The following is a 21,841-nucleotide window of genomic DNA, read 5'->3' as shown; positions in this document are numbered from 1 at the left end:
CTGCCTTTCCATCAGGCCTCCTGGCTGTGAACGAATCTTTGCTTGCCATCATTGACCAAGCAGAGGGGCCACTTGTGGGCTAATAAGTTTCGCGTCTCTGCTTTGGTAACACCAGCACAGATGTTTAAGTACCCGTTTTGAGATATGCACCACGCTGTCGCCTATCACGTGTTTGTATTGTGGCTTGCTCAGGGCCTCGGCTGAAGCGGGGCATACGTAACGGGGCATACGTAGGATGGCCGCGCCATCTGCTGGGAATCTCCCGAAGCATACGTCGGCTGCCGCTGCTGCGCTTACCCGTCGGTTTCTATGCGCTTTCGTAATGCGCTTCTTTGGGCAACATGCGTAGCGCATGATGTTCATTAAAGGGCAACTCCGGTGGTTTTTTCATCATTTTGTGTTTTTAATTGAATTACATTCCTCGGCACGTCCTGACTCCAACACAAAAAACCGTGTTCCAAAATTCCAATTAGAAGTATTTTTAAAAAAGAAAAACAGCAAATAGAAACCGAAACTGATTTCACGGCCAGAAACGACGTCACATTTGACGAAATGGTGACGTCACACTCAGTATTAGAAAAACCCTCGTACGTGCGTTGGATGGTGAAAATAAAGTATGGAAATCATGCCGCACTGCGTAAAATGTCTGAGGTTGTTCAATATAAGCCTCACAATTTCATAATCACGCGGGAAGTAGACATTAACGCCTGTATACTGTTTGTGACGTCAGAAACTCAGTGTTGCCCGCAGAAATACTCTCAACTTAAGCCATGAAAACGGCATATTTTAAAGCCGTATTGCGCGTGAACGGATTATCGTACGGCACTCAAATTTTGTAGAATGCGTCAGGACGGAGAGAAGAACCTGTGGTTAAAGTTTCACTACAATATTCGAATGTCAAAAAACCCCCGGAGTTGCCCTTTAACTGTGAATATATATTTGCTTAGACCTTAAGTAGTCAAAGACATTTCTGTGTTGGAGGCTTGCAAGCCATTATTTTAAGCAAAGGCGGAACTGATACCGAAACCATACCTGAGGCCACATAGGCCAGAACTACATGGTGTAGTAATACCATGACGAAAGCTCTGCCTCAGTAGCCTTGGCTCTATGGCCAGAAAAACTTGTCTGCGAGTATAGGTGGGAAGTTTAACAACTGTTTGGTGATGCTTGGATACTCAGTCTCGCCATGGATGATTTGCATGCCAGTCCGAGGGCATCGACACTTCGGCTCAGGCGTCAGGCTGAGGTGTAGCCATCCTTAACAGCACTTACACTTGGATAGCTTGATTAAACCGATAAAACTCCGCAATTTTTTTGGTGCTTGCTCCTCATCTTCAGGTTGAAAGCAGATGAATGAGGAAAAGGCAGCTACATGTCACAGCTAGACACACTGCTGTCTCCTATGAGCGAAGAGCCACGGCCATGACTGGTGGGTGTCACTTCTGGCTTTGAGATAGAAGTTGGACATCAAAATCCGGCCCTCCAGGACCCATGTATTGCATGTTGGACACGCTGGCCTAAGACTGTGCTGTCACATTCGTACAGCTTCATTAGAGCAGGTCTTTATATTACGTAAGATGGTATTTCGTGTGGTGTGATAGCTTGTGACTATGCTAATGGATATGTGTGGGATGACAGAATCACCAATTAAAGAGTAATGATTAAGCTATTTTCAAAGGGCATATATGCAAATGAGGATCTGCAGGAGGAGTGGCAGAATTCATCCTTCTTTCTGGCACCTTTAAAGAACCTCAGGTGATCGAAATAATCTCGAGCCCTACCCTGCGACGTTTTTCTCCTCATAGGGTCTGTCACGCTGGGACAGTTTCCCTAGAAACCATACACCAATCCAGCCATCGCAGTGTGATGGGGCACCACCTAGCTTTGCACATCTCGGTCTGGATTGCCGACCACACTTGCTTTCTCGCCACCCTTGCCTCCACCCCTCGCATTTGCTTAGCTCCTCTCCCCTAAGTGCGAAGAGAACTTTCTGTTTTTCCTCCTCTTCACAGAGGCTTGACACGCCACTACCTACACTGGATACTTTGTGCCAAAAGGGCATTGAATGCAAATGCTTCTAAAGGTCGAGAAGTGAATTCTGCACTCAGGTCGCGTTTCAGTCTTACGCATGAGGAATGAAAAGGGAAGAAGAAAGGTGAGCAGATGAAAGAATGTCTCAAGGAGCCGTAAGCAATGTTGCATAGAGGGCAAGCTGGTGGCAGTGCAGTTCATCCACCATGGATATGTGCAAGAATACCAGGAAGGGGAAGTAATTGAAGTTTCGTATTCGACATGCATGTTTCTTAAGCAAGAAACAGCGCAACAGCGGAGACAAAAGAGAAGAAAAGAAGACCCCCACCCCGCTGCTTCTTTCTTCTTGTTGTCTCCGTTGTTGCGCTGTTTTTTACTTAATTATGTACCAACTCGCTCAACTCGCCATTTTACTGATGCATGTTTCTCTTTGTCACGTTTGTATTTTCCAGCTATGCTTCTCTTGACAGGGATGAACAGCGTGCAATGGAGAAGTACACAAAAAGTTATGATGAGATGCACGAGCACTGACTTGCAACAGTTTATTTTATATGCCCGCCTACCCTCCAGAAATACACCCGCAACCAGCCAAGCAGCCTAGCTACATCGTTTTAGAGCGCAGCTCTTTGGCGCTCGTTCCTGGGTTTCTTCCTCGATTTCGCGGCGTCGTCGGCGTTGTCCCTCGTAGCCAGCTCCATTTTCACTCCCACCTTCCTTCCCTTACGGCGCGATTCAGGTGTCCACAGAAGTGTGACAAAAACTGTGCCTTTCCATTCCTGTGAGGAGGAGGAGGAAAAACTTTATTTAGCCCTATATTATTTGGCGGTTTTTGGACGTCTTCAGAGATATGTCTGCTTGTTGTATCCACAAGAGTCTTCTCCGTCGACTTCGTCCACTTTTTCACAATGGTCGGTTGCCCTCAGTCCAGGGCTCCGCTGGCTGCTGCCGCCCGTTGGGCTCGCTGTACCAGACCTTGCTGGTCTTCGCAGCGGTCGCTGGACAGCAGAGTCTCCCATTGCTCCGCACTCGTGTTTCGAATTTTGGGGACCACATCTATGCTTTGACATGCCCATGTGATGTGATATAGTGTTGGTTTTTCATCGCACCACGGACATCTGTCAGCGTATATGGTAGGGTGCATTTTGTTTATGTGTAGGTTTGGGTATGAACCCGTCTGTAATTGTCTCCATATGACAGTTTCCTCTCTGGTGAGAGAACTGTGTGGTGGGGGATATCGCATTCTTCTTCCTCTATAGTTTTCTAGTATGGCCGAGTATGCCTTGGGTGCTGGCAAAAGCTCCGCGGACCCGTCGGATGCTCGGAAAGTAGTGTATGCTCGAGCTATCCTGTCAGCCTCTTGGTTCCCTGCCACCCCCATGGGCCCCGGTACCCATATAATTTTGTGTCTGGTCTTGTTTTCTTCGTGGTTTTTAATTCTGTCGCTCGCTTTGAGGAGTATACGGAGCGCGTGACGACCAATCCTACCATTCATTAAATTTCGACAGGCTGTTTGAGAGTCCGTGAGTATCGTTAGCGACCGCCCAGCTCTATAGCCCTCCGCCACCGCTAGAGAAATGGCTACTTCCTCGGCCTCTGCTACTGTGCAGTGTCGGATAGAGGCGCTGGTCATTTCGCGTAGAGACGAATTGACCACCGTGGCCACTGCAATTTTGTTGTGTCCTCCTCTCGAGGACGCGTCTGCATACACAGTCGTGTCTTGAGGAGCGTATGTTTTTTGAATAAAATCGGCCCTTGCTTCTCTTCTACCTTGGTGGAGGTTAGGGTCCATGTTTCTCGGGATTGGAGCTACCTTGAGGGACTTGCGAAGTTCGTCGGGGATCGTTACCGTCCTCGCTATTTCTCGCATCTGCTCACAGTATCCGAGTCTCTGTAAAAGCGCTCTTCCAGTCGTTGTCTGCAGCAGCCTGAGTTTTTGCGACTCAAGCTGCGCCTCGCGTAGTTCTTCGAATGTGTTTTGCAATCCAAGCGCCATGAGCTTTTCTGTAGACGTGTTGCGCGGTAATCGGAGCGCCGTCTTATACGCTTTGCGTAGCAGGGCATCCGCTTGTTGTATTTCACTCTTGTTGAGGCACTGGTAGGGCAGGCTGTACATAATTCGGCCCACTACCAGGTTTCTAACTAGTTTTAGTGTGTCCTCTTCGCGCATGCCATTCCGCCTGTTGATGGTGCGGGTGATCATGCGCGTCACTTGTAGCGTTGTTGTTTTGAGCATGGTAAAAGTGTGACTACTGCGTTGGTTCGATTGAACCCACATACCTAATATTCTTATTGTTGTCTTTTCAGGGATGGGCATTCCTTCCAGGTAGATGTTGAGTTTCAGGTTCTCACTCCATTCCTGTGAAACAATTATGAAAGACGCTTCCCAGCTCAAGTGGAAGACGTGACCACGCATGGTACACGCTGCAAAGATAATTTATGAATAATGCTAGCGCCCACACCGAACTGCGGGTTAACATGTGCAGTAATCGAGAATTCACACACAGAGAAAAGCATATTTTGATGTATCTTCCCTATATACACTTAGTTCACCACGGTAAAAAAAAAAGACCACTTTTATAAAATGTCTCGAATGGCAACATTTCAGCATTAAGCTCTATGGCGCCCGTTCCTGGATTTCGCGTCGTCGTCTCCGTCGCCGTTGTCCCTCGTAACCAGTTGTGTGTAATTGTACATACGTATGTATTGCTCGAATTTTATGCCTCAATCTATCAAAAAGCTGAAACAGCTGACGAGCTGCGCTCAAATTTAGCGTTAGGAAGTACCATAATCGTCGCCATTTTTTAAGTTTGATTGGTTTTAGGAAAGGATGAACGGATTAAAAAAATTACCGACGATTATGTTACTTCCTAATGCGAAATTTGAGCGCAGCAAATAAGCTGTTTCACTTTTTCGATAGATTGAGGCAAAGAAATCGAGCAACACATGTATGCGCTATCACAGAATTTTTTATTTTTTATTTTTCACACGTATTCCTTTAACAAAGACTCCCTACTCGGCGGCGGCGATGAGCTTCTGCTTCAGCCTCGCTTACACCTGGTTGCTCTCGACGGTGGCGATGAGCCTCCGCTGCTGCTTCTGCTGCTGCTGCTGCTGCTGCTGACGACGACGACGACGACGGACGGAGGGGGGCGGCGTGTACACCCAGCGGCAAACGATGGGGGCAGAATCGCGCGCAGCATGCGGACAACGCGATAAAGGGAGGAGGGAAGAGATAGCAGCGACTGACTGATGCTGCTGACGCCGATAGTCAGTCAACCCCAGCTGCGGAGTTGGTTTCAGGGACAACGCCGCCGATGCCGACGCAAACAATATGATACCCTCGCTTCCGCAGCGCCAAGAACCAGGTCTAGCCGTGGGAAGGTGGTCACGTATTCGTCGACGTGCCGGGGCCTACGTGAAATAACCGGCGCGTCGGCAACTGAAGAGCACCCTATCCGCCACACAGGAACAGGGGGGGGGGGGGGGACCCTCCCCTCCTCTTTCTGCATGGCGGCGACGGTGTTCTATGCAGTCACGTTATCTTGACTCTCTAGCGGCGTCAGCGGCATCCAGCGGTATCAGTCGGTCGCTGCTAGCGCTGGGGGGATGAAAGGGGGGCGGAGCTGGTTACGAGGCCGACGCCGGCGCCGACGCGAAACCCAGGAACGGACGCCAAAGAGCTGCGCTCTAAAAAATTAGAGGGTCTCGGATGTTTCTTAAGAAGAGAATGACGAAAGCCTACCCTTTCTATCCTACTATTTGACCCTTATTGTTTGCCCCTTATCGTTTGCTTCTTATCGGTGTTCGTTGCAGTGCTACATATACTAATTATAATTGGTTTACAGGAAAGGAAAGGCGGTGGTGGTAGAAAACATTTATATAGGACAAATACAGGAGGTTATGCGTGAGCTGACCCTGAAGGGGCCAACCCTCACAAACACTAGGTGGAGGTCCCTAGTTCGGGACCCCAGTGGCGTCTGCCGCCGCTCGGCCTCGCCCGACTAAGGCCCGTTGGGCCTTCAGGTCGGAGCAGCCGAGCAGGGTCGCCTCCCAGTCCTCCCGGGTTGGGTTGGGGTGAGGGGGGATAGCCGGATTTGAGGGGCAGGCCCACACCATGTGGTAGATGTCCGAAGACACCACCCCACAGTGCGGGCAGCTGCCAGAGAAAGCAGGGTCGAAGTGTTTTAGAGCTGCCGGGCACAGCAGTGTGTTTGTATAGAGGCGGAGTAAGAGCCGCTCATCCGCCTTTGAAAGGCCTTTACATGGGCGGGGGTAAAGGCTGTGGCTAGATTGGTAGTAATTTACGATATCTTTGAATGTATAAGCCGGATTAGGATCAGCGTCCTGGTCGGAGGGGGAGGAGGAGGAAACTTCCCCGAGAGAGAGCGCGCGGGCGGCGGCGTCGGCAGCCTCGTTTCCAGCCAGCCCCTGATGAGCAGGAGCCCAAATAATATATCGGGTAGCGGGGTCCCCAATGTAGGAGCTATTTTGAAGTATTCGGTAGGCTAGATAAGGGGTCCAGACCTGTTCGACATTCCGACAGGCCCCTCGCGAGTCGGAAATTATATATTTCGAGTCAGAGTGGGAAGCAGCCAATGCTATGGCGACCTCCTCCGCATGAGTTATGTTGCGGGCCCTGAAGCTAAGACCGTTGACTATTTTCGCCTCGTGGACGACTGCGGCCGTGTACCACCCCCCATGGTGCGGGCCAGAGGCGTCCACATAAAAAACGCCGGGTTTAGAACCATAATGGCGTGCCAGGGCTTCCGCCCGCGCCAGGCGTCTGCCATCATGGTCTTCGCGTGCCATTTTGGCGGGAAGAGGGCGTACGCGGAGGGCGCATCTCCACGGCGCTGGAATGCGTGCCCGTTCTTCCATAAGTGTCATATGTTTGATGTGGAGCCGGGCAAGAAGGCGGCGGCCCGACTGCGTCTGCGACAAACGCGTATATTGATTTGTGAGGTGCGCTTCCCTCAATTCCCTGAAGGTGTTCACCATTCCCAGTGCCATGAGGCGCTGGTTTGAGGTAGTCACCGGAATATCGAGGGCCCGCTTATAGATTTTGCGGAGAATGACCTCGAGGGCATCCTCATCTTGCTTCCGCAGGTGGAGATATGGAGTCGAATAAAGGATTCGACTGGTTACGAAGGCGTTTGCCAGCCGCAAGGCATCCTTGCTTCGTAACCCCCCGCGTTTATTGGAACCCGGCGGACCATGCGGCCCACCTGGTCCCCCACCTTGCGGAGTTTAGCCAATGTGGTGTCTGGCTGGCGGTGTTGGTGAATGAAGAGTCCCAGTACTCGGACTTCTTGTGCTTCTGGAATTGGACCTGATTGAAGAGTAAGTTGAATTTTAGTAGTGCATTTTGGAGAGGGGCGGATGTGCACAAATTCCGATTTCTGTGGGGAGCATTGAAGGCCGCAGCGGCTAGCATAGCGGTCTACTATAGTCGCCGCCTGCTGCAGGCTGGCCTCAATGTCTCCAAGTGAGCCCTGTGTAGCCCACAGGGTGATGTCGTCGGCGTACAGAGCATGCTGCACGCCCTCGGCAGCACCCAGCTGGGCCGGCAGGCGCATCATGGCCAAATTGAATAGCAGGGGAGAAAGCACTGCGCCTTGCGGCGTTCCCCTGGTACCTAGGGGGAAGGGGCCGTGTTCGTTATCCTGAATGAGGATGTAAGATTGGCGGTCTGTGAGGAATTGGCGGATATATTGGAAGGCACAGTGGCTACAGTTGGTTTGACTTAAATGAGTGAGAATAATATGCGTTACATTGTCGAAAGCCCCCTTAAGGTCCAGGGCGAGTACGACCCTGTCGTTATGAGGGCACTCGAGGGGGTCAAGGACTTCCCGATGTAGTTGAAGCAAGACATCCTGTGCGGATCTATGTGGGCGAAATCCGTACATGGTGTCCGCGAAGACATGTTGTGTCTCAAGGTACTCAGACAACCGGTCCCGCACCATCGTCTCCATAAGTTTGCCCACACAAGAGGTAAGAGAGATGGGGCGAAGGTTGTCCGTGTTTATTGCTTTGCCGTCCTTTGGTATGAATGTGACCACAGCGGTTTTCCAATCAATGGGGAGTGGCGTATCTCCTCGCCATATTGCATTGATGTAGTCCAATAAAGTGGTATAAGCTGAGTCAGGAAGGTTAGCTAGTAATTTAACAGTGATTTTGTCCCGGCCAGGTGCAGTACCACGTTTCATTTTGCCCAGGGCTGCCCGTAAGGCGTGGAGCTTAAACGGCTGATCAAGCTCAGCGTTCTCAGAGCCTGCATAAGAGTACGCCTGCCCACGGGTGTCCTGTATGTTGCACAAATATCGGTCACTGAGTTTGTGCGCGAGTTGTGTAGTATTACCAGAGAAGGTGTGGATTACACGCTGAAGATGTTTTTGTGTTTCTCTACGGGTCTGAGTTGGATCAATGAGGGCGCGAAAGAGGCGCCATGTGTTTCGGCTGGACATTTGACGCGCTGCCGTGTTGCACCTATCCACCCAGTTAGAGTCGGCGAGCTGGGCCGCATACTCAGCCGCTCGCTGGGTGAGCTCGGCAATTCGAGCTTTAAGGTTTCTGTTATGTTTCTGCCGGCGCCATCGGCGGACGAGGGAGTGCCGAGCTTCCCAGAGGTGGAGTAGGTGGTTGTCCACATCCGATACCACCTCTGAAAACTGAATCTGAGTTTCGGTGGAGCGAAGGTGTGAAACCAAATGCTGGGACCATGAGGTGTACCCTTGCTCTGTAATGGATGTTGTGTTGTCGAAATTTTGTCTGAATTTCGTCCAATCTGGGAGACGGGCTTGTGTTGTGGGTTTAGAGAGTGGACGAGTTCTGATTGTGGTATTGATAATGCAGTGGTCGCTGCCGAGGGTTTCCTCGGTGTTGACCCAGTCTGCATGTTGGATGTTATAAGTAAAGGTGAGGTCTCTGTAGCTCTGTAGCTCTGTAGCTGAGCCACCTCCACTACCTTGTACGGACAGAAGAGAAAATAGAGAAGAAAGGAAAAAGAAGAGAGAGAAAGACGCGCGCCGCAACAACAGCCGTTGTCCACCACCGAAGCAGTGGCGGGTGCAATGACGGCCTACAACAAATAAAATTCGGTGGCTGGCTAGCCCCCGCCGTAAGCGGCGTTGACCTGCAGTCCCAGCTCCGTAGAGCCAGGAACTGCCACCCTTCACCACCTTACTCGCAGTATCAGTCACACTTGTCCTGCGGAAAGGGAAGGGAGAAAGGGGTGCCGTAGTGGAGGGCTCCAGAGTAATTTCGACCATCTGGTGATCTTTTAACCTGCCCTGATATCGCACGGCGCACGGACGTCACTTCGTTTCGCCTCCATCGAAACGCAGCCGACGGCGATCGGGATCGAACCCAGGTACTTCCGGCACAGTAGTCGAACGTCTTACCACTGCACACCGCGGCGGACGGACAAGCCAAGTTTGGTTTTGAGGAAAGCACAGCATACATTTGGGTGAACACCACGAAATCGTGAACAGCTTAATTAGGTCAAGGTCACTTGAAGGGCAAATTTAGTGTCGCCTGAAACTTTCGGGGGAGGGGCGAGGTGGTGAAGGGTGGCTTTTCCTGGTCCTACGGGGCTGGGACGGTAGGTCAACGCCGCTTGCGTCGGGATCTAGCCAGCCACCGAATTTTTATCTGTTGTAGGCCGTCATTGCACCCGCCACCGCCTAGGTGGTGGACGGCGGCTGTTGCGGCGCGCGTCTTTCTCCCTCTTCCTTTTCTTTCCTCTCTACTTTCTTCTGTTGTTGTTGTGGCCAACTGGTACTCCCCTGATGGGGCTGGGGCAGGTAGGTCACCGCCGCTTTCGGCGGGGGCTAGCCTGCCACCGAATTTTTATCTGTTGTAGGCCGTCACTGCACCCGCCACCTTTTCGAGATGCTTCATAACGTGGACACCAGGCCATGAGACTGTCAAAGGTAACCAACGTGCCGACGCCAATGCCCGAGCATATGCCAACCGGGGGGCGCACAACGACGGGGAACCGGACGCAGTCACTAGACGCTATGGAGCCATCCTTGAACATCAAAGAGCCTTAAGGAGGATCTATCCACCTCCCCACGAAGACCTCAACAGAGAGCAGTCGGTTGCCTGGAGACAGCTACAGACTAACACATACCCCAATCTGAGTCTACTCAGTAAAATCCATCCCACTACATATGAAAATAAATGCCCACTATGCGGAGAACCCCCTACACTCTACCATGTTACATGGGCCTGTCAAGAAACACAGGTAGCACCAATAAACACCATACCAACACCGGAGCAGTGGGAGGCTGCGCTGTCCTGCTCGACGCCTGACGACCAGCTCAAGCTGATTAACAGAGCGCGCAAGACGGCAAAGGCCACTGGGGCCCTGGACTGAGGGCCCCACCAACGCCGGGAGAATTCCCTTCGTGTAAATAAAGTTTTTCATTCATTCATTCGGTGGTGGACGACGGGTGTTGTTGCAGCGCGCGTCTTTCTTTCTCTCTTCCTTTTCTTTCTTCTCTATTTTCTCTTCTGTCTGCACGAGGCAGCGGAGGTGGCTCAGCTATAAAGCCAGTAGCAGGTCCGTGCATTTTCTTTTCCTTCTTCCTACAGCCACAACAACAACTCAACCGTAGGAAGAAGCAAAAGAAAATGCATGGGCCTGCTACTGACTGTAGCTGAGCCACCTCCGCTGCCTCGTGCGGACAGAAGAGAAAATAGAGAGAAAAGGAAAAAGAAGAGGGAGAGAAAGACGCGCGCCGCAACAACAGCCGTCGTCCACCACCGAAGCAGTGGCGGATGCAATGACGGCCTACAACAGTTAAACTTCGGTGGCTGGCTGCTAGCCCCCGCCGCAAGCGGCGTTGACTTACGGTTCCAGCCCCGTGGGGCCAGGAACTGCCACCCTTCACCACCTCACGAGGTAGCGGAGGTGGCTCAGCTATAAAGCCAGTAGCAGGCCCGTGCCTTTTCTTTTCCTTCTTCCTACAGCCACAACAACAGCAGCTTTCTCTTCCATTGTAAGTTGGTTTATAAGAAAGGAAAGGAGCAGTATCTGTCAAGGTCACTTGAAAAATATCTCCGTGACTGACGGCTCGAAAAGCGGGCGTAGTGAAGCTTTCGCTTCAAAAAGTCGCGAGTTTAACTCCGTTTTAATGGAGTCGTGCTAAATCACTGTTTAGCATTTTTAGCATATTTTTTGCGGACGGTTTAGTATTAAGAGAAGTGACATAGAAATGGGCAGCCTTAGATATCATTGCACTTCAGAGAACCCTAGGTGGTCGAAATTTCAGGAGTCCTCCACTACGGCGTCTTTCATATCCAGAGTTGCTTTGGGACGTTAAACCCTACAAACCAAACCAATCATCTTTATTTGGTGTGTTTTATGTAGCAAAATACGGACGCAATATCTGTCTCATTTCTCGGTGGACAACTACACTTACAATCAAAGGCATGCCGTCGGTTCGAATCTCAATCGCATATTAGACTCCAACTTGGCTAGTAGATGGATGTGCACACACACACACGCACGCACACACACACACACAGACACGCGCGCGCGTGCTCGATATGTCATCCTGGAACACGCTATTACGCAGTAGCGTCAAAGGCCCCGGCGTTCACCAGAAATCCGGCGTTGGCGTTGTGAGCGAAAAATAACAAGCATGGCGCTGGCAGGTGATAGCTGGCAGCTGACATGGTAGCGCACTGACTGGGCGTAGGGTTGCCTGGCGTTGCGTTTTGCAGGAGCTGCCAACTCGGGTCTCTTCCTTCATATGGAAGGGTGATATCGGAATCACCTTGCCAGGACCCTTGCTTTCACTTTGCCCCTAGAGCACATAAGAAGTGGGGCTTTATATGCGGGTTGGTGAGGAGACTGCCCTGATGGGGCTGGGACAGATCGGTCACCACCGCTTGCGGCGGGGGTTAGCCTGCCACCGAATTTTAGAGCGCAGCTCTTTGGCGCCCATTCCTGGGTTTCGCGGCGGCGTCGGCGTTGGCCTCGTAACCAGTTCCGCCCCCCTTTCAGCCCCCACAATGCGAGCCGGCGCTTTAGCAACCGAAGCCTCGCAGGAAGCGGGGGGTACACTCAGCGGCGAACGATGGGGGCAGGAGCGCACGCGGCGATCGGAGAACACTAGGAAAGGAGCAGGGGTGGGGGTGTAGGGATGGTCGCCGGAAGCAGCATTGGCAGCGATTAACTGATGCCGCTGATGCCTCTAGCGAGTAAAGACAACGCGCTGCCATATAGTGCTGCGTACAACACCATTTTAAAACTGATTTATTTATAGGAAGGGAAAAGGCGCGGTAACTGTGTCACTTGTTTTCTGTGGACACCGCAACCGCGCCGTAAGGGAAGGGAGGAAGGTGGGAGTGAAAGTGGAAAGAGAGAAAGAGGAGCCGTAGTGGAGGGCTACGGAGTAATTTCGACCACCTGGGGATCTTTAACGTGCGCTGACATCGCACAGCACACGGACGCCTCTTCGTTTCGCCTCCATCGAAACGCAGCCGCCGAGGTCGGGTTCGAATCCGGGTACTCCGGCACAGTAGTCAGGCGTCTTACCACTACCACCCCGGCGGGTACAACAACAACAACAACACCATCCAATGCCGTCGTCGCCATGCAGAAGGAGAAGGAGGGGTTCCCCCCCCCCCCCCCCCTCTTCCTGTGTGGAGGCGAGGCGTGCTCTCAGCGGATCACGGTGCAAGTCGTTCTGACTCGCTAGCGGCGTCAGCGGCATCAGTCAATTGCTGCTACCTGTTCGTCGCGCAACGTTCCTATGGACCCACAGGCTGCCTCCCGCAACCTCCCGATAACTCAATTGCTCTCCATTTCTCCGACCACAAAGCTTCTTTCATGGCAGCCAAGAACTGTTAGTGGAGTGTTTCTTGAAGCAAGACGTGTGAAAAATTAATAAAAGTTGTATGTAATTGTACATACGTGTCTTGCTCGAAATATTTGCCGCAATTTATCGAAAAGGTGAAACAGCTGATGAGCTGCGCTCAAATTTCGCATTAGGAAGTAACGTAATCGTGGGCAATTTTTTTTATCTGTTGTAGGCCGTCATTGCACCCGCCACCGCTTTGGTGGTGGACGACGGCCGTTGTGGCGCGCGTCTTTCTCCCTGTCCTCCTTTTCTTCTCTGTTTTCTCTTCTGTCTGCATGGCCCCGCCGGGGTGGTGCAGTGGTAAGACGCCCGACTACTATGCCAGAGTACTCGGGCTCGAACCCGACCTCGGCGGCTGCGTTTCGATGGAGGCGAAACGAAGAGGCGTCCGTGTGCTGTGCGATGTCAGCGCACGTTAAAGATTACTCCAGGTGGTCGAAATAGCTCTTTCCACTTTCACTCCCACATTTATCCCTTCCCTTTAGGCGCGGTTGTGGTGTCCACAGAAAACAAGTGAGACAGTTACCGCGCCTTTCCCTTCCTAAAAACCAATCAATCTGTCTGCACGAGGCAGCGGAGGTGACTCAGCTACAGAGCCAGTAGCAGGCCTGTGCATTTCCTTTTCTTCCTACAGCCACAACATGCGGGTTGGTAGCGTGCACTTTCATCATACCCTTAAAGGTGGAGCTGAAGTGTGCCCTATTGTTTTGGAAGCGAAAAGCTTCACTAGGCTAGTCAACACCGGGTCTGGCGTGCGTGTGGTCACTTTTAGCCACAACTGCGCATGCGCGAACTCGCCGAGTGACGTCACTAAGAGAGGTACAGATGTTTGAAGCGAAAAGCATCATTCTTGCACGTGCGACAGCAAACAGACGAAAAACGCGACCCGAATGCGTCATCAGATTTTGTGTTTACGCGTTCTCCAACCTTGCCAGTAGGGGGCGCTCGTGTGGCGTTCTCGTATCCATCCATCCTCGGAAGTTGATGCAGGCGCAATTACTATTCCTGAAGCTCTAATGTTTAGAGATAACAGTGATCGGGTGAATAAGCCGGCGGTGGAAACTAGCAAAAAACGACTGGAAGATTGGTGGCTTAAAAGCAGAGAAGTGACATAATGTTAGTAATGTAGGAACAAAAATTTAATAAATGGAATGAGGGTTTAGTTAACCACTCTAAATCAATAATTAAGATATAGGAAGAAAAATGAGCATGATAGCTACTGCTACCACCCCGTTTCAAAGGGGACGCTCCTATATTCCATCCATCCATCCATCGTATGTCAAAGTATGCAAAGGATTAAGACAAGGCTGTCCTCTATCACCGCGGCTGTTCATGCTTTATATGATAAACCTGGAATGGAGGATACAAGACAGTAACCTAGGGTTTAACCTGTCATATAGATTAGGTGGAAAGGCGGTAGAGCAGCGCCTCCCCGGTTTGATGTATGCAGACGATATTGTGCTGCTAGCTGAGAGTCTGGAAGAATTGCAAACTCTGGTTAAATATTGCGGAGACGAAGGGGACGCTCTAGGCTTCATTTTTAGCGCAGTCAAGTCGGGTCTGATGATTTTCAATGGCTCAACTAATCAGGGTATTAAAATACAAGGCCATGAATTACCCAGAGTAGCAGAATATAAATATCTGTGGGTATGGGTAAACGAAGGATTGGCATACATTGGAAAACATGAGCAATCACTTAAGGCCAAATGGCGAAGGAATGCCGGGATAATGAAGCATAGGGCATTGTGGGGATACAACAGGTATGAGGTTTTGAGGAGTATTTAGAAAGGAATTATGGTGCCCAGACTTACTTTCGGAAATGCGGTTTTGCGTCTAAAATCAGAGGTACAGTCGACATTAGAAATAAATCAGAGAGCCGTTGGACGATTAGCACTAGGTGCCCACGGCAAAACCACAAGTGAAGCGGTACAGGGAGATATGGGCTGAGCATCTTTCGAAGTACGGGAAGCTCAGAGTAAAATATTATATGAGGAACGCCTGAGGAAATTGGACAGTAACAGATGGGCAGCTAAAGTATTTAAATACCTGTACTTAAAAAGCGTTGACTCACAATGGAGGAAATGAACTAGGAAACTAACTAGTAAGTATGCTAGTCACAAGGACGGAGAAATAAAGAGCATAAAGCAACAGGTGAAAAACACAGAAGGTAAAAATTTGATAAATTCGATGGAAAAGAAACAGAGTGTGGAATTATATCGAAAGTGGAAAATGCAGATCAGGAAGGAAGCTTTCTTTTGATAACTCAAGAGGCAGTGCCCTACTTTTTGAGGCTAGATCAGGGTGCCTTAGAACACGCAGCTACAAAAAGAAATTTAACAATGAATATGACGCATGTGCTGTATGTGGTAACTCCAGTGAAACAATTGACCATATTATACTCGAATGTAATGGTATCCATCCGGAAGTTGATGCAGGAGCAGTCACTGTTCCTGAAGCTCTGGGGTTTAGAGATACCAGTGGCCGGGTGAATAAACCGGCGGTGGAAACTAGCAAAAAACGACTGGAAGACTGGTGGCTTAAAAGTAGAGACGTGACATAATGTTAGTAATGTAGAAACAAAAATTTAATAGATAGAATGATGATTTAGTTAACCAGTCTAAATCAGTAATTAAGATATAGGGAGAAAAATGAGTATGATAGCTACTGCTACCACCCCGTTTCAAAGGGGACGCTCCTATATTCCATTCCATTCCATCCATTCCCGAGTGACAGATGCTGCGCCTTTCCTTTCCTGTAAACGAATTATAGAACGCCGGTGAACTTAGACGCGGTCGACATGGTAGCCAAGGAGAGTTTAGCTGCTGACGAATGGCGCAGAAAACTGGAGAAATTAACTTCTTCTGATCCCTAAGTAGTCACTACTTTTCGCTACGTATATTCAGGCATAGCAGAGCTAAGTCCCCATGTTTAGTTTCTCTCTCCGTATTTGACGAGTAATACAGCTTAATCTGTATTTATCTTGTTAACTGTCGCTTAAATAAAGTGTCAAGATAGCCACGTAGATTGCTGTTTGGATGCTATGAAGGATGTTCCTTAACGGAGATGCGATTCCGCATTCTCTCATAGAGAGGGACAGTTACCCTCCCCTCTAGCTTATGGAAGGCGCCCTTGCGCCCCGAATGCACCCTTTTCGTCTACACAAGGGAAGGACAGACGGTGCGAATAGTGGAGGTCTTAACTCTTCGTCTCCCTAATGCGCCAAGTGCCGACAAACGGAAAATGCTGCACTTAAGCGCAATAATATGCCGTGCTGAAAATTATAAAAACAAACCATTCATTGGGTTTCGTCTTTCTCTAACACGTCTTTTCGGTTTTCGATGCGTTTTAGACGTGCCGGTGTGCATTTAGATGAGATTCTGTTTGGTGAAAAAGAAATGAAAAAAAAAAAAAATCAGCTTTCGAGTCTATTCCAGCAGAGAACTTCGCATTGATACTTCTTGATGCAATTCTCATTTCCAATACACCATTTCTTCCATAATAAAAAAACTAAAGTTCTACGGGGCAATAACCTCATAAAATCTCATCTTATCGCATAGACTCTCATACGGTGCACATCATTATTATAAAATATCGTACATAATTTATGAGAATGTACAAGAAACTATGGGACCTTATGCAATTATATGCGACTTGCATGTGATTTATTTTGCGAGTTGAGTGAGATTGTGTGAGAAAATGTGAGGTTATTGCCTCATACAAATCTTTTTAGTAGAGTTGTGCGTTAGAAAAACACATAACTTGGGCATTGATGCGTACCCTCTTTAAAGTATTCTTACGAAACGATTGGCGCAAACGTGCAGCCAGTTCTTTTAACAAATCAGTCTGAGAATTAGCTTGGAAGGGATTTCATTCAACTTTTTACGTCGTTCTGATTGAGACAGACCGAGAGAGAAATCGATCTAACGACAAGAAAGATGGAGACATTGTCAGCGCAATTTCACTGTCCTTATGCATGTGGTGCTCGAACATAGCGCACCGAATAAAAGGTTACGCCTGGTTCAGTATAGTTAAGCGTGCAATTAAGCAACTTAAAAGTAATCTCTTATTCCGTGTGGGATATATCAGGGACATATTACAATCTACGGGCGATTTGAGGCGGGATCTAAGAATTCGTCTAAATAAAAAAAAAAAAAAGAAAATCTCGAGTTCATTTCAACTATTTTTATGCATGCGTCACATATAAACAGCTTACGCCTTTTAAGGAGTTAAACTCGCTTCAGTAGTCACGTTATAAATTATCACTGATACCATGAAACACACAACAGCGAACATATCAACATCTACCGCTGTCTGTGCCGTGCCTACGAGATCCTTCTGAATCTTTAGACAGACAAGGGTTCTCCGAATACCCGGCTTGATTCTTCTTCTTTCGCAGTCTTAATGATCGCCACACAAACGCGTAAACGATTCAGCCGCTCTGGCTCTCCCTCTCACGTCCTGTCGAGGCGCACGCTTCTTTCTCTGGGTGCCGAATATGCCGCAGCAGCTGTCGCCGTTGTGTGCATAGACTCCCCTTGCGCGCGTCCAACGGCCCGGGAGCGTTCTAAAAGGAAGCTCTCCCACGTGTTGCCTAGTGTAGGCGAGTGAATAATCGCTACTTTAGCCAGAAGTCTTCAGCGATCAATGTCTTTCCCCGCACAATTAGAACCGTGAAGATGCTACCACCGTTCTATGGAACACGGTGTCCTCACATTTTTTTTTTTCTATTCACGTGTCACATCGCAAACGGTTCCTGTTACTCGGAAAACTTGCGCCCTCCAGACTCACACAACGGCTGTTTTTTCTTACCCCAAGCTGACGTTGCTTTTGCGGCTGGAATCGTGGAAGCTCTCTGTTTTGCAGTGTCCAAGGTGAGAGGGTCCGAGTGAGGTGGTGACTTTGGTGACTAGTGAAAGAGACGGAACATGGCGACGCCTTAGAGCGGCGTGTTGTTGGCAGTCAGGGGCAATGTCTTGTAGGCTTTGTTTATTATTTCTTTACCTTTGCCATAGATCATTTTTGCCTTTCACAACGGAGCAGGTTAGCGATACTGCTTGCCGGCTATCATCCACGACATCACAGGCTGCCGCTATCAATGATCATCATCAGCCTGATTATGGCCACTGCAAAGGCTTCTCCAATATACCTCCAAATAACCCAGTCCTGTGCTAACAGCATCTAACTAATTCCTGCAAATTTCCTGTTCTTGTCCACCGATCAAAGTGACAGAAGTAACAAGAAAATTCGTTACTTTGTTACTCGGCTGATCCGTTAAAAATTCGAAATTCGTTACTCGACTGATCCAATTCACAGTTGCAGCTACGCACGATCAAATATCTTCGGTCCGGTGGCTTGGTTTTCAGCTATGCATTATAGTGCTGGGGATACATCTGAAGCTTCAAATGTGTTCAAGGCGAGGGTGACTTCCATTCTCACATTGAGCTGCGTTGCATTTTAAGAGGCGGCGCATGTTCTTTGCTGCACGTTTGAGAAGTAAGTCGTGCGTCGTGAAGTCCTTTTGACCAAGAGTGCATATGAGAGACAAAAAATTAGGGCCAATTAAGAAAAGCTATTAACACAGTACATTTCATTGTATATATTGGATTTTTTATTGAAACCTTCCACACAAATGGCCAGGCTGACCTCTACTTTCTGTCCAGTTTTTCGTCGTAGATAGGCGCTGTCTGCGAGAGTGACGTGTTTTGTTGCGTTATAAACTATACAGTTGATTTCGACGAGGTTTATTATTTGCCTTTTAGATGTTCGCGTGAGGCTCTTTTTAAGGCTTTAAGTTAGTTTGTTTGAACTCTTGCTCCTTTGTGAAAAAGTTGTCCACTAAGAATCCTGTTTTTACACGAAGGACTAAATGTTGTCAATATAAAACGAAACACTGCTTTTCGTCCGGGGAGCTAAAGGACGTGCTTGAAATATCTAGCACTGGTCACTTGCGTACGCCAAGCGCATGTCTCGTTTACTGAATACGTGCGCACGCGCTGCTAGAGCGCGCCGCAGTACAGGTTTAATGCGAATGCATTATGTACCGTATTAGCATGATTATGAAACACTTGTCGTTTACCGGTTTATGGGGGAACAACGGTCACGGAAAATCGGGAACCGATGAAAAACAGGTCAAATATATTCCGACTGGCGCCAATTTTCTCAGGCAAGCTCTTGTAACCAAAGAAAAGTAATCAAGCAGAAAAGAGAATTCGGTTGATTGGGGTACGATTCAAATCGAACCCAGAACTCTGGCGTTGCGAAATTGGCAGGGGATCCTCAGGTTAGAGGCTCGTTGGTCCTAGGTGAATAAAGGTATGCAGTAGATAGTAGTGATAGTGATGTCAGGTGGTAGTGGAGTTAAGTCTACTGCTCTCTCCATTGACCACATGGTGCATTGGAACGGCGTTAATAGAAACTCTTTAATGAACGACTTGGAATGCCGCGGGATGGCCCATAAGTTTTCGCATTCGGAGCACGTAAGCAATAAATATCTCAAGTGCCCTCCGTAACATTTCCTCCAATCGCGAGCTCTGTTTTATTTTCTGGGCACTTGTACGCGTACATTGACTTGTCCGCCATTATGCAAGAGTGTTTCCACTTTAAAAATGGCAGGCCGCATATTTCAAGCATGTTTATAGTGCACGTACCAAACTTCCTTCCTCGCCATATTTTACTTGTGATTGCAATTTACACGCCTTACACGCTTGCTGAAACGACTGGTAACAGTAGTCTGAATGATATAGGGCAATCTGTTCTGTGTTCGTTCGACGTTAGCTTCCTTTTTTTGCGTACGAGGGTCTAGGATGGACGTAATACGCAGTTTTTTTCTTCCATTTAGAGATGGCTGGAAGCCCAGCCGTGTGGCCAACAATATGCGTTGTCATCTCGGTGGTTTCTTCCACTGTTGGAATTTGCCCGGGTAAGTAACTGAACTCACGGTGAATCAAACTATCACACCTGGCATCTTGTATTGTATTGAGAAACATCTTCTTTAATTGGTATGCGAATAAACCTCTAAATAGGCTCTCGTTCATTTTCTTTTTCTCGCAAAACGTAGCGTTGAGAAAAAGCGAATAACCTTGGATTATATCTCAAGTTGAAGCACTTATGGCAACGTTGCAAAAATAACTTTTGGAAACTGGTTAACAAACTATCTATAGTTAAACATGGTTTACCCAATTTCTGATGTCCGTCTACTGCATGGTATCACTGTGCTGCAAAATTAACAATTTGTTTTCCAAAATCCCAACTTTAAATATAGTGGTGGGTTTTCTGCAGCAGCTGATTTAACATGCTGGTCCTAAAATTTACTCGCACGGCAAGGACACAAATAAAGGTAGAGGAAACAATTAGCGAGTTATATGTTATTACGTGGAATCCGGTCAAAAATTGCTATCTTGGAAACGCATTTTTCACGTATAAAAATAAAATAATTGATAAGGGACAGCCAGATAAGAGAAAAAAGAACTATGGAAATGAGAGCCATATGCTATGTGTTCATGAATAGGTTTGATGGAGGTGCCGCGTATAGGATGTATTCTGTCCTGTGATGTGCCATTATTCTGACAGTGTTTATTGCTCATTGTGCTTTTTCTTCCAATCATTTTATGAAGCTTCATTTATATCATTAAAAAAAACCGTTCTCATGATCTTCGCATTGACAGTTCCCCGCTCTTCATTCTGCGATAAACAGTGCGCAAAAGTGCACAATGATGATGTTTGAGAATCATCTAGCAAGGGGAAAAAAGATATTAACGTTTTTTGTATACATGCAGTTTCCCTATTTGGAGTTTTAAGCTATTTACGACTTGTCAGTTGAACGAGTTAAAGGTTTTTTGATTTCTAGTGATATGATTGTAAATTTATCTTACGTTAACATGTAATATTACCGTCTGATATAATTTGCTGCTGAGTTTCAAGTGTTGCGAATGCATATATTGTCACGGACCAGGCGAAGTGCTGTCGTAGATGTAGCGGGGACCCAAGAGCGGCTGAGGTTTAATCGCTCAGACGAGAGTTAACTCGAGCAATCCTGTCGCAACCGCGACCACTTCATTCTCGTCATGGCTTAGCGCGTAGGTAAGTCGAGCCAGGTTCGTGTGAATATATAATCTCTTTAGGGTAGCCCGTTGGTTCTTGTGTGCAAAAGGTTTTATGGCGAAAGCCTTTGTGATTGATTGATTTATAGGAAGGGAAAGGCGCAGTAACTGTCTCACTTTGTTTTCTGTGGACACCTCACCGCGCCGTAAGGGAAGGGAGGATGGTGGGAGTGAAAGTGGAAAGAGGGAAAGAGGAGCCGTAGTGGAGGGCTACGGAGTAATTTCCACCACCTGGGGATCTTTAACGGGCGCTGACATCGCACAGCACACGGGCGCCTCTTCGTTTCGCCTCCATCGAAACGCAGCCGCCGAGGTCGGGTTCGAACCCGGGAACTCCGGCACAGTAGTCGGGCGTCTTGCCACTGCACCACCCCAGCGGGGTGGCGAAAGCCTTTAATGGCTCATCCTGTCGTGGACAAAGTGTGTCCCGCTTTTGCGGTGTTCTGATTGGCCGAGGCGGGATGCGTCCCTGCCATCTGCAACGCCGCACGTGAACGCGCGCCAAGGGACGCCACGCAACAGGAGCGATGGTGTACCGTCCAAACACACTTGCGAAGAAAGTGTGATAGATACAGCGCCTTTCCTTTCCTGTAAATCAATGAAATTATATGTAGCACTGCAACGAATGCCGACAAGAGGCTAACGATGGGAGGCAAATTATAGGATAAGAAGGGTAAGCTTTCGCCATTCTCCTCTTAAGAGATATCTGAGAGACCCTCTAATTTTCGAGCTATTATGTAGCGATTTCCCTACGTCCGTTTCGAAATATTTTAAAACGAGCAGACTTTCACTGAACTAAACTTTCTCACACTCTTTTCTTTTTAACAGTTACATTTGATA

The 21,841-nt window shown here is 48.6% G+C and overlaps 2 protein-coding genes across 4 annotated transcripts in view; both read right to left on the bottom strand.

The window, feature by feature from the left end:
* Nucleotides 1-21,841, bottom strand: part of LOC146175611 (uncharacterized) — a 143,021-nt gene that overhangs the window by 12,346 nt on the left and 108,834 nt on the right. The window lies entirely within an intron of this gene.
* The window catches only part of Gnpnat (glucosamine 6-phosphate N-acetyltransferase), a 97,222-nt gene that overhangs the window by 45,867 nt on the left and 29,514 nt on the right, over nucleotides 1-21,841 (bottom strand). The gene's annotated exons all lie outside the window — the stretch shown is intronic.

The sequence above is a fragment of the Amblyomma maculatum genome, chromosome 10 (genome assembly GCF_055883805.1).
Source record: "Amblyomma maculatum isolate TAMU_Amacu chromosome 10, ASM5588380v1, whole genome shotgun sequence".
Lineage (NCBI taxonomy): Eukaryota > Metazoa > Arthropoda > Arachnida > Ixodida > Ixodidae > Amblyomma > Amblyomma maculatum.
Note: the sequence above shows the minus strand (reverse complement) of the source record. Positions and strands in the feature narration are given on the sequence as shown.